Source organism: Marmota marmota, unplaced genomic scaffold (assembly GCF_001458135.2).
Source record: "Marmota marmota marmota unplaced genomic scaffold, marMar, whole genome shotgun sequence".
NCBI lineage: Eukaryota > Metazoa > Chordata > Mammalia > Rodentia > Sciuridae > Marmota > Marmota marmota.
The window spans coordinates 287877-299809 of NW_026000113.1; positions in this window are offsets into that span (position 1 = coordinate 287877).

Below are 11933 nucleotides of genomic sequence, written 5' to 3' on the forward strand. Positions count from 1 at the left end.
CCCTCCCCAGGCACAGCCCCGCCCCCGGCGCCGAGGTCCCGCCCCCAACATCTTCTCGCGAGAATTCGCCGGCGGAGCCGCAGAGACAGTGGGCGCCCCCTCTCAATGCGCTTGCGCTCTCCGCACACCGCCCCCGCTATTCCGTGCCATGTGGCGCGGTATTTACCGCCAGCGATCAGCCCCGCCCACCGACGAGCGGGAGCTCCACCCCCTCCCCAGCAGCCAATCCTCAGCCTTGATCCTCCCGCGGCGGGGGCGGGACCCGGACGGTTCCACGGCCTGAACCCGAACCCTGGCAGGCGTTGCAGCCAGATGCCACCCGGTTAACCCACCTCCAGGAGTCTCCCGCCGTCTACCGGCCGCGTTCAGGAGCCGAACTTTTGATGCTCACCAGCTGGGACTTTGGACTCGCTGTGCGCCTGGGGAAAATGACTTAACCTCTCTGAAGCTGTCTCCAAATTCATTAAAATTTGGATAGGGACACGACCTTAAAGGGAGCTTGGTGAGAGTCAAATGAGACGATGCGTGCGTATAAAGTGCTCAGCGTAGCGAGCGCGCGGGGCATCATTCTTAGAGTCACATTCAAACATTTTTTTTTTTTCACACCAGTGAAACTCCACATCATGTACAACCTCAAGAATGGAATCCTGATTAGAATGAGTTATCCTCCATGTGTGTACACTCCACTGTCAGGTATATCTAAAAAGAAGAAGGTGTGCATTCCAGCTGCTAGGAAATGCAAAATGGTGTGACCCCTTTGGAAGAGAGTAGGGCAGTCTCTGATACAAGTACACACCTTTCTGACAACCCAGAAACCCACTGCTATATATTTGCCTAAGAAAATGGAATTCATATTACCACAAAACCTGTATGTGAATGTTTTCTTTTTTTTTTTTTTTTAATATTTATTTATTTATTTATTGGCGGACACAACATCTTTGTTTGTATGTGGTGCTGAGGATTGAACCCGGGCTGCACGCATGCCAGGCCAGCGCGCTACCGCTTGAGCCACATCCCCAGCCCCTATGTGAATGTTTTCATGGCTTTGTTCCCAGGTGCTCCAAACTGGAGTCAGCCCAAATATCCTGAACCTGGTAAATTAACAGTGATACATCGATGCAATGGAGTGTTACTCCGTGATATTAAGAAACAAACTGTCAATATGTGCAACAGTATAGACGAATTTCAAGTGTATTATAAAGGGCAAAAGAAGTCTGTCTCAAAATGTTGCATACTGAGTCCATACAAAGGATATTCTGGAAAAGGCAGAACTGTAGACAGGTACCTTCTAGGGATTGGCGTTGGGGAGGGGGTGACTAGGAAGGGAAGAAATTTTAGAGGGTTCTATGTCTTGATGGTGGTGGCCTCGGTGGCTGTGTGGCCACATGTTTTTGTGGAGACCCATAAGGCTGTACACTCAAAGGATGCATTTTGTCTTATGCAAATTATATCTGTATTTAAAAATCTTTAAAAATGTCATTTCCCCCAGCTGAGATTTTTCTAGTTACTGAGAAGTGCCTCATAATGAGGATTAGATGAAATCATGGATCCAGAGTGCCTGCTTTCAGAGGTTCTCAATTAATGCTTTTACTTAAGCTGGCAATTCTTAAACTCCCCCCTGAGATGGTGGCTTCACAGTAGCAAAAGCCTTGTTAGAGTTTGAAAAAAGGCTTAGAAGGCAATTTGATGAGTAAGGGATTGAGGGACTCAGAAATTAGGAACTAGAACTGGGACAGAAAGTCCCTTTGCTGGGGGAAGGAGTAATGGGGAACAACTGTGTAATGAGTCTAGGGTCCCCTTTTGGGGTGACAAAAATGTTTTGGAGCTTTCAGAGGTGAGGGTTGTGCAACATTGTGAATGGACTAAATGCCACAGAGCTGTTCACTATTAAAATGGTGGGTTATACTGCCACAATCCACACAGCTAACAACAAAGGATTCTCTAGTAGGGGTGATGGGAGATGAAGAAAAACACAGGGACAAAGAAGACACAGAGGTAATTTCACAAAAAGCTGGGGTCAGGTGGGAGACTGCACTCTGATGGAGCAACAGAGACCCAGAACTAGCTCTGCATGTTTATTACATAGGGTCTCTGAATCAGGAAGTTAAACTACAGGGGCATTGTAAATTGTCCAAGGCTTGTTAAGTTGTCAGAGGCTTCTTTGTGCAATAAAAATTACAGAGCTACAAACATTTTTTTGTAGCTATCCTACTGTTGCAGTGCTAAGCACGTTTTGCCATTATCCTGCTATACCCAGGATATCCATTGTCCTGGGATGCCTGATAACTGTTAGCATCAGAGCTGAGAGTCAAGGCTGATAACATCCTCACCTTTGGCAAGCAATGTTCCCCAGGCTTGACTTTTAGCTGATGACTGGGGGCTCATCAGCGCTCCATATCGCCTTGCTTTTTATTTTTATTTTTTAATTTTTTTGCCCCTGGGGATTGAACCCAGGGACACTCAACCCCTGAGCCATATCCCTAGTTCTTTTTATATTTTATTTAGAGACAGAGTCCCACTGAGTTGCTTAAAGCTTCGCTAAATTGCTGAGGCTGGCTTTGAACTTGCAACCCTCCTGCCTCAGCCTCCCAGGAAGTGGGATTCTAGATGTATGCCACCACGCTCAGCTCCTCCTTTGTATTTTTTAATCGCAACCAATGCATGTCTACTTGAAGGTATTGGAGCTGGGATCAGATGAGCTTGCTGCTGACAGCGAGAAAATAATACAGAATTAAAAGTAAGGAAACAAGCCCTATGAGACACCATAAATGTGCAGGAATATGCAGTAAATGTTAGCATATTCCAAGGATTGAAACCATTTAGGTCATTTAACAGCTTTTCTACAAACTTGGAAGGAAATAACATAGAAATCTTAATTTTTCTCATATCTTAGATGTAACGGTGTAGTTGTAAAAGATCTAAACTAACATTGTTATGATTCCAAATACCTGATCTTATTCCAATCCCATTGAGAGCTATCATATAAAACAGGAGGTGTAAAACAAATAAATCAATAAACAATATGACATTGTAATTGTTGTCTGACCTTAAGACTTTTAATCTGATCATTTAAACTCATTATAGTAGCTTCTAAAAGATTTAACTTAGCTTTAAGTTTATCATCAATAGCCTCCTGATCTTTGAGGGTTTCTTTCTTCTTCTTCTTTTTTTTTTTTTTTTGGTACTAGTGATTAAACTCAGGGGCACTCAACCCCTGAGCCACATCCCAACTCTATTTTGTATTTTATTTAGAGACAGGGTCTCACTGAGTTGCTCAGTGCCTTGCCATTGCTGAAGCTGGCTTTGAACTCCTTCTGCCTCAGCCTCCCAAGCCACTGGGATTACAGGCATACGCCACCATACTGGGCTCTTGGAGAGCTCTTGAAGTATTTTGTGCCAAGTGTTGACAAAACAAGCTGATCCATGTCCTGTGCCAGAGAAACAGAGGCAGTGTTTGCGGAAGCAATCATGGTAATTAAAATAACAATACCAAAGACTGTAAGTCCCACTTCACTCCATGAGCCAATCAGTTGATTATGAAGTTCTTGAAGAACCTGTAGCCCTGCATCTTGACATCAGTCTTTTATATTTGCTAGTGAGAAGCATAAGGAAGGAAGACTGGTATAAAGCCAAAATATCTTGATCTTTGTTATGTCTAGTCACACAGTTACTAAGATTATAGTTAGTACACTGTACAAAATGTCAATTACTGTCCATTTTTGTGATATTAGTATTTCCCATTAATAACACAGGAGTCTGGACACGCACCTGCAACAATAACATGAGTTAGCGATACAATCATCGGTTAGATCTGCAAGCAATTGACTAGAGTTAACAAAATCTAAAGCAGTAGCTAGATGCCATAAATCCTTCTGAATGCCTCCTGATCGTATAGTCAAGATATTACTAGCAAACCCTCCAGGAGTTGTAAGTTCATTATGAGGATGTGCTAAATCAAACTTATGAGACCAGTTTAGGACATATGGCTCAGACTGGGAAATATCATGTCTTACAGGAACTAAATTAGCACAATCTAGCCAATGAGGAAAGTCCCAGTTTTGAAGTGGTGGAATTAGGGCAATAAGGAAATGGAGGGTATTTGACAGAATCCTTATAACCAGAATTAGGAAAACCTATTTTGATAATAATTTGTACATTTTTTTTAAATCCCAAGGACCGGAAACTGTGGCAACACGAGTACCATCGTAGGATATCTTATATTCCTGGGACACTTGTAAGCACTCTGTTTTTTGATAAATAGACAAATAGGAGTCTCAACACTATATCCAGAATAAGTACAATGTAAGTAATGATAGGGAATGATATGAAAATCAGATTGACACCCCCATCACAGCAGAATAATTTGTAAACACTGGGAGAGATCCTCCAGCCCAAGTAGCAGAATTAATTACCGCAAGATCTGAAAAATATGTGCAATAAGTTCCGCCTGTCACCCTACATACTTGACAACCTACAATGGCCAACATTGCCATAAACACGGTAGCTGGTGTCATAGGGGCCCATTGACTCTCAACCACATTTTGAGCTTCGATTGTCAACTTTTTTTTTTTTTAAAGAATTTCTTTTTTAGTTGTTGGTGGACATGATACCTTTATTTTGTTTATTTACTTTTTATTTGTTGCTGAGGAGCAAACCCAGGGCCCCAAACATGCTAGGCAAGTGCTCCACTACGGAGCCACAACCCCAGCCCAATCATCAACTTCTCCATCTGATCCCAAGTTGGGGGATTTGCACTTAGTGTGCCTTTTGCTGGGTGCTTATTTCTCTCAGTTTTTTCTTTTCTTCTGAGATTTTGGGGGTGCCTGTTGCTGAAGCCACTGTTTCTAGAGCAATCCTCAATCTTTTGAACTGGGGTTCCTGTCTGGCTGTTGGATCCATGTTGATGACGCACTGCTCTCTCAGGTATCCAAATCCGCTTCTCAGCACCTTCTGGAAAAATAAAAGCATAACCTCTTCCCTACATCATTACTGGATCTGGCTCATTCCATTATCCTGACTGTAAATCTATCTGCCATACCATTCCTGCTGAACAAACTAGAGACTTGATAGCTCTCAGCTGCAGTGTGGCTCTCCTCATCACAGTTTAAGAAATTTAAGCCAGCATACACTGCTGGTGGGACTGCAACTTGGTGCGACCACTCTGGAAAGCAGTATGGAGATACCTCAGAAAACTTGGAATGGAACCACCGTTTGATGCAGCTATTTCACTCCTCGGTTTATACCCAAAGGACTTAAAATCAGCATATTACAGTAATGCAGCCACATCAATATTTATAGCAGCTCAATTCACAATTAGCTGAACTATGGAACCAACCTAGATGCCCTTCAACAGATGAATGGATAAAGAAAATGTGGTACATATACACAATGGAATATTACTCAGCCTTAAAGAAGAATGAAATTATGGCATTTGCAGGTAAATAGATGGAACAAGAGAATGGCATGCTAAGTTAAATAAGCCAATCCCCAAAAAATCAAAAGCTAAATTTTTTCTCTGATGGGGGTGGCAGGGTAGGAAAGAATGAAGGAACTTTGTTTGTATAGAGGGGAGTGAGGGGAGGAGTGGGGATGTGGGGATGGGAAGGACAATAGAATGAGACAATCATTATTACCCTACATACATGTATGATTACACAACTGGAGTGACTGTACCATGTTCAGCCAGAGGAATGAGAAATTGTGCTCCATTTGTGTATAAGATGTCAAAATGCATTCTACTGTCAGGTACAACTAATTAAAACAAAATTTTAAAAGATTAAAAAAAAAAAGAAAACAAAACAAAACAAAATTTAAGCCAGGCACAGTGGTACATGCTTGTAATCCCAGTGGCTCAGGAGGCTGAGGCAGGAGGATCGTGAGTTCAAAGCAAGGCGCTAAGCACTCAGTGAGACCCTGTCTCTAAATAAAATACAAAATAGGGCTGGGGATGTGACTTAGTGGTCAAGTGCCCCTGAGTTCAATTCCCTGTATTCTCTCCCCGCCCCACACACACCCCAAAAAGAAATTTGAAGTAAAACAAGCATATGATACAATCGATTCTGCAGAGATGGATAATGCCTCTCTCCCACTTTTTGTTCTTAAAATTGAATTTTTAACATTTTACTAGCTCATTTTACTATTGCTCATTCTTGAGCACTGTATAGGATTCTTGTCTTATGAATAATTTGATAAGAAACATAAAAGCGTTGAAAAGAAGAACTGGCATAAGCTGGACCATTATCAGTTTTTAATTCCTGAGCTTTGGCCATGACAGCAAAAGCGGTCAGACGATCCCTCATAGCATGTTTACACTTTCTCCAGTTTGTGCTGTAGCAAAAATAAAATAAAAATAGGTGTCAATAGACACCTGTACCCATTGTTTTCTTCCAAACCCTTGTACCTGGGTAACATCCATCTGCCAAATATGATTTAGTTTTAGGCTCCGAGGATTTACTCTGGTTGATCAGACCAGGAGGTGAATAACACATTGAGGGCATTGTTAACTATGGTCTGAGCCTGTTCCCTAGTGAGATGAAATTCTTTGTGCAAACTAGAAGCATTTTGGTGAAAGAGGACACCCAATGCTTGAGCAAAGGAATAAGGTGACACACATTTTATTGATGTAACAAGGTGATCTATAACATTGTTACCTTCTACTAAAGGTCCTGGAAGACCTGAATGAGCTTAAATATGACCAATTAAACATGGATAACGGTGGATGTGGTGGTGTATACCTGTAATCCCAGTTAATTTGGGAGGCTGAGGCAGGAGGATCATGAGTTCAAAGCCAGCCTCAGCAACGGTGGGGTGCTAAGCAACTCAGTGAGACCCTGTCTCTAAATAAAATACAAAATAGGGCTGGGGATGTGGCTCAGTGGTTGAGTGTCCCCTGAGTTCAATCCCTGGTAACCTACCCCCCCCCAATGGATAACATCATTGTTGCATAGTATTTTGTAAAAAGCTGAAATAATTCCTCAGAGTTAGTATGCCCAATAGTGGCTGTTTCAATTTCTTGAGTTGCCCCTACTACATAAGCACTGTCACTGTAAATATCAATAGATTCTGATGAAAAGTGTTGTAGGTCAAAAATTATAGCTTGTATTTCAGCACGTTGTGCAGAGGAAAAAATTGTCAGACTCTTTTTTGTTATAAAATCCAGCTGTCCCTGAGCTGGACCTATCAGTAAAAACCATTCAAGCCTGAGAAATTGGTTTAGTACAAACAATTTTAGGGAAAACCAAAGTAGTCATAGAAGCAAACTGTAAACTTTATCAGCAGGGCAATGACTATCTACTTGGCCAGAAAAATTAGCAAGTGCAATCTGCCTACTTGTGGAATTTTGCCAAAACCAATCTTGTTTTGCGCAGCAATAAAAGGAACGACAATAAAGGACGGCTCCAGCCCTAAGAGCTGCTACTGCACTTGATATGGAGCTTTTGCAATTAATTGAGCAACTAAATCATGAAATGGCATTAAGGATTTAGAAAAAGAATGTGGAGATGAAGCCATTCTATAATTCCTGTTTCTTGCCAAAGAACTCCTATAGGGGTATGAGTAGTAGGAAAAAAATAGTACTCGATAAGATCTATTTACTTAAAAAAATTTTTTTTAGTTGTAGATGATGCATACCTTTATTTATTTATTTAATGTGGTGCTGAGGATCAAACCCAGTGCCTCACACGTGCTAGGTGAGTGCTCTACCACTAAGCCACAACCCCAGTCCTCAGTAGATCTATTTAGATCAACCCTAGTAAGTTGGGCTACTTGAAAAGCAGATTTACACAAGTTGACACAGCTTTAGCTTCTGGAGAAAGTTGCCAAGGGGAAGATGGAGATGGATCTCCTTTAAGGATATTGAACAATCAGGCCTCCACTCTGATGTAGTCAATTTTAAAGACAGATGTCACCAATGAATGTCACCCGGAAGTTTTCGGAAGTCATTGAGAATCCATAGGTGTCTATTCTAATTTGAAGCTGCTGGGGTTGAACTGTGGGCCCTTAGGACTTCCAAGATATTGAAATGGATCAATCTTTTGAAACTGTTCTGGAATGATCAAAGAAGTGTGCAAGTCCATAAAGACTTCTTGGAGCACAAGCAATTCTGCCTGAGCTAATAAGATATCATCCATGTAATGGATCATATATTCATTACGATATTTTATACAAATGAAGGAAACAGCTTGATCTATAAAATGTCAGCACAAGGTGGGGCTGTTAGCCAATCCCTGTGGTAATACTTTTTAGCAATAGCATTTGACTCTTTAAAATTGACTGAAGGGACACTAAAAGCAAAATGCGTATAATCCTTTGGGTGCAAAGGTACTGTGAAAAAAACAATTTTTTGACCCAGTATAAATAAATGACCAGATAAAGGAATGGCAGTAGGTGATGGTAGTCCAGTGGTAGAGGACCCATAATTTCCATGGTTCTGTTACCTTCTCTAAGGTCCTGTAGTAGCGTCCACCTTCCATATACATATATTTTTTAATCACAAAAACAAGAGTATTCCAAGGACTAAAAGTAAGTTCAATATGATCAGCCTGAAGCTGTTCTTGTATCAATAGATGAGCTGCTTGGGAGCTTCTCTCCCATTAGGGACCATTGATGGACCCAACAGGGTCATCAGAAAGCCAGGTGATCCTAGCTGCTGTTTTCTGGATGCCTTGCTGCATTTAACTCATCCTTTAGTAGAATCAAAACCTTGATTTAACATTTGAGAGGTGACCACTGAGTTGGAACTGAACATTAGGACACTCATCTCAGCTAATATATCTCTCCCCGAAGATTAACAGGAAGTTGATCAAGAACATGAAGCTTCCGGTTTTACTTTCAGAGTCCTCCTATTTAAGATGTTGAGCACTTTGTTGGGGCAGGGAAACTTGTTGGCAGAGGCCATATCTAGAGGCCAAGACTTTGGCCAATGTTGCAGGGCAATGAAAGAGACATCAGCCGGGGTATCCACCACACTTTGAAAAGATTTCCCATTTTAATTTTTTAAAAATTTTTTAAATTTTTTCTAATTAGTTATACATGATAGCAGAATGCATTTCAACTCATTGTACACAAATGGAGCACCACCTCTCATTCCATTTCAATCTAAGTTCTGGACGCTCCTGTTTAATCAGTTGTGACCAGTACACCTGAACAGGGGAGCCAAAATTTCTTTTCTAGGTTCAGGGGAAATAATTTTACTGGTTAGCTTGTAGGGTAAAAGAACAATTTGCACTATCCTAGTCTCAGGAAGAATTTGAACAATAGTATTGTTTGAGCCTTGACGTAATTTCCCCTTGATAGTCAGGATCTATGACTCCTGGTAATACTTGAAAACCTTTCGTGGTTAAACTACTTCTTCCCAAACAAATCCCATAACACCTTGTGGCAGGAGACCATATACTCCTGTAGGAATAGTCGGAGGACCCATCTCTGAGGTCAATATGAATCTGGAGGTGGGACAGAGGTCCAATCCTGTGCTTCCAGGGTGGCACGGTAGAGGCCTCTGACTGGTTGCCATGGTGTCAGTGCCCCCAAGGTTTGTTGGGGGTGAGGCTGGCCCCCTCAACAGTTTCCCTGTGGAGGAACTAAAGGATATACACATATATCCGTATTTGATCCACCTTTTTTTGGTGGGGGGAGGGGGGGTACCAGGATTGAATTCAGGGGCACTCGACTACTGAGCCACACCCAGCCCTACTTTATATTTTATTTTGAGACAGAGTCTCACTGAGTTTCTTAGTGCCTTGCTTTTGCTGAGGCTGGCTTTGAACTCACAATCCTCCTTCCTCAGCCTCCCGAGCCACTGGGATTACAGGCGTGTGCCACCACACCAGGCTGATCTACCTTCTTTTATCCAGTGATAACCTCGCTGACACTGAGGGCATTTCTCCTGTAGCTGGGGAGAGCCCTGCCTTCCACTAACCCATTACAGGAAAGGAGCGCTGTTTGCAATCACTGGCATAATGCCCAGACTTGCCGCAATTGAAACACAAGTCCCTTAAACTTATCTGTTTGTTTTTTTTTGGATGAAAAACCTCTTTTAATGCTGTGGCAAAAGCTGTCTCTTGAATATATGATGGCCCAATGTTTGCACATAAACAAATAAAATCACTACGGTACCCTTATTTTGATAAAGGTGCAATGCATCTTGGAAAGTCTTATTTGCATTTACAAATGCCAATTGTTGTACTGGAATATTTCCAGCATCAGGATCTGCAATAATTCTACTTGTAGCCTGAAACGAGTGAGCCATAGAATCAGCATAGAGCTCATCAGGCCCATATCTTATTTTACTGATATCTGTTTTTTGTTTTTTTTTTCTCCTTTAGTTGGTAAACTTCTCCATGCTTTTATTGTGTATATATTTATTTGCGGATAAGATTGTAATGTATAACTTAGGTGATTTTGTACATTTTGAAAAGCTCCAGTTCCCGTTAACATTTCCACAGTCATGTTTACAGCATGTGTTTGATTTCAAGTTACTTGGTCTCTATCGGCTTCCACCCTGACTTCCACATGAGATAATCTCCTGGATTCAAACATGCCTTAGCCAGAGCTTGCCAATCATTTAGAGTCAGAGCCTCATTAGAGATATTTTCAAGCAAGCTAATAACAAATGGAAAAATTGGCCCAAAATGAGCTAGAAGTTGTTTTTAAGTCCTTGAAGGTTTTAAAAGGGATAGGCTCGTATATGTGCAGTATTTGTCCAGGATTATTAGGATCATGCCTTTTAATGACAGGGAAAATTTGAAAGCCTGGTATCTTCCCCAGCCTGTCTAGACTTTGGTAGGCTCAACTAAAATGGAGACAAACGCAACAATGGGGAAACAGTTGACATTTTGCAGTGGGTGGGGGGTACTGGGGACTGAATTCAGGGGCACTTGACCACTGCACCACATCCCCAGCCTATTTTGTATTTGATTTAGAGACAGGGTCTCACTGAGTTGCTTAGGGCCTCACCATTGTTGAGGCTGGCTTTTGCTGAGGCTGGCTTTGAACTCACGATCCTCCTGCCTCTGCCTCCTGAGCCGCTGGCTTGAAATTTTTGATTAGGCACCCACAGCAGAGGACACAGAAGATACATTAAAAATCACAGTAGCGGTGTGGGGTCGTGGCTCAGTAGTAGAGCACTTGCCTAGCACATGTGAGGCCCTGGGTTCGATCCTCAACACCACTTAAAAATAAATAAAATAAAGGTATTGTGTCTGTCTGTAACTTAAAAAAAAGTTTTTTAAGAGTTAACAGTAACAAAGTAAGTTGTAGTTGGACACAATACCTTTATTTTATTTATATGTTTTTATGTGGTGCTGAGGATCGAATCCAGTGCCTCACACAGGCTAGGCAAGTGCTCTACCACTGAGCCATGACCCCAGCCCTTAATTCTTGCTCATATTGTAAGGGTAATGGTTTAACTGAGCTTATCCCTGAAGCCTCTAGAGAGGGAGGCCGGGCAAAGGGTGGACAACTTTAGAATCTGACACCCGTCTAAAGTTTGTTTTAAATCTGTTACCTTGGTAGAGGAAAGTAATCTTGATTTCTCTTGGGTAGGATTTAAACAGTCTTTAATTATGATCTTAAAGTAAAAGCTGACATGGGAATTTTATCTGAACCTTCATTAATATAGCAAGCACACAGTTGCTCCCCAACTTTTCGCCAGGTATCCAAATTGAAAGTACCCTCCTCTGGAAACCAACAACAATTTTTTATCAACAGATTTTTAAAAATTTAACACACTGTTTATCTTTAAAAGTGGATCCTTGCTAGGTGAGTTGGTGCTTGCCTGTAATCCCAGTGGCTCTGGAGGCTGAGACAGGAGGATCACGAGTTCAAAGCCAGCCTCAGCAAAAAGCAAGGCACTAAGCAACTCAGTGAGACCCTTTCTCTAAATTAAAATATGAAATTGCCGCAGTCTGGCTGGGCACAATCAGGAGCCACTTGTC